The 1,899-nt window shown below is 39.1% G+C and overlaps 1 pseudogene; it reads right to left on the reverse strand.

Moving 5' to 3' along the window:
* Window positions 1-434: 434 nt before the first annotated feature.
* On the reverse strand, window positions 435-1,049 carry LOC148923183 (secreted RxLR effector protein 161 pseudogene; annotated as a pseudogene).
* Window positions 1,050-1,899: the final 850 nt, after the last annotated feature.

Raw genomic sequence — 1,899 nt, forward strand, 5'->3', positions numbered from 1 at the left:
TATTTTCAACTGGTCCTATGAAACTGTAGTGAGATCAGAAAATACCATAGCATAATTCAAAGTAACTAAACCAAAGTAACTAAATTGCACTTAATATAACTGAAATTCAATGTTATTACATAGATGAACATAAACTTCCACTAAACCAAAGTATCACAAGGTCGAATACCAATGTGAAATACATGCTCATGAAAGACCGAAGGCAGTAAACCTTTAGTAAAAGGATCCGCAAGCATGGAAGTCGAACCTAAGTGTTCAATTTGCAATTGTCTACTCTGAATTCTATCCTTAACAGCAAGGAACTTGATGTCAATGTGTTTAGACTTCGACGAGCTCATGTTGTTGTTGGAGTACATGACTGCGGACTTATTGTCACAATATAACTTGAGTGGTCTTTTAATACTATCCACAATTTGCAGTCCTTGAATAAAGTTTCACAGCCATACTCCATGTTGTGATGCCTCAAAACAAGCTATGAATTCTGCTTCCATTGTAGAGGTGGCTATCAATGTTTGTTTAACACTTTTCCAAGTTATAGCCCCTCCAGCGAGCATAAACACATAACCTGACGTGGATCTACGACTGTCTTGGCATCCCGCGAAATCCGAATCAGAATACCCAATGATCTCAAGCTGATCCGATTTCCTATAAGTGATCATATAATCCTTTGTTCTTTGCAGATACCGCAAAACACGTTTGACTGCTTTCCAATGATCTGTACCGGGATTACTCAAGTATCTGCCTAGCATGCCCACTATGAACGCAATATCCGGACGCGTGCATACTTGTGCATACATAAGACGTCCCACAGCCGATGCATAGGGGAGTAATTCCATTTCCTTTCTAGCAAGCTCATTTTCGGGACATTGATTCAAACTGAATTTATCACCTTTAGCCAAAGGGGTATCTCCTCGACTACAATCTTTCATGCCGAATCTTGCCAACACTTTATCGATGTAGCTCTTTTGTGATAATCCAAGTACACCTAGGGAACGATCCCAATGTATTTGGATTCCAAATACAAAAGAAGCATCACCAAGATCTTTCATTTCGAATTATCTTGAAAGAAATTTCTTGGTGTCACGTAATAAATCCACATCGTTGCAAGCAAGTAAAATGTCATCGACATATAGAACCAGGAAAATGAATTTGCTCCCACTGAACTTATAGTATACGCATTCATCAACGGGATTCGTCTCAAAACCAAATGAGATAACAACTTGATGAAATTTAACATACCATTGACGAGACGTTTGTTTAAAACCAGATAGAAAGTTTTCAGGTTGCACCATATAAATCGTTTCTGTAATGTCGTCATTAAGAAACGCTGTCTTTACATCCATCTGATGTAGCTCCATATTAAAATGAGCTACTAGTGCCATGATTATTCTTAATGAGGATAAATTCGATGATTTCCTTTTGAGTAAAGCATTTTGCTACAAGATGAGTGATAAGGCTAATTTCATGCATTGGTTATGGGGATAAATTCTGTGATTTCCTAGGTCTAACAAGAATTTATAAGCCAGGTGTGTAGAGAAACCGCCAACCCCAGGAAAAAGCAGAAGATTACCTGGAGGAAGAAGTTGGCGGGGGAAGTGAGCAGAAGAGGGAAGAGTTGCTAGACGAATGAGCATCCAAACAGAGGGCAAAATGGGAATCACAAGAATAGTCTAGAAGCTCTTCCCACTATAAATAAGAGCACGCGTTCAACATGAAGGAGAGCTTTTCTGAACATCGACTCTTAGCTTAGCTTTTTCATTTTTCTCTACACACACTTTGAGGGGAATCATCTCGGGGGGTTCACGTTTCTGATTCAGTTGTGGTGTAACACCGTCTCCACAGAGGCGAAGATACAATCATTTATTTGCTTTCTGTTTTCATTTCGGATTTCCCGAGTCT

The sequence above is a fragment of the Salvia hispanica genome, chromosome 6 (genome assembly GCF_029641045.1).
Source record: "Salvia hispanica isolate PSC_SH4W2 chromosome 6, Shi_PSC_v1, whole genome shotgun sequence".
In the NCBI taxonomy this organism is placed as follows: Eukaryota; Viridiplantae; Streptophyta; class Magnoliopsida; order Lamiales; family Lamiaceae; genus Salvia; species Salvia hispanica.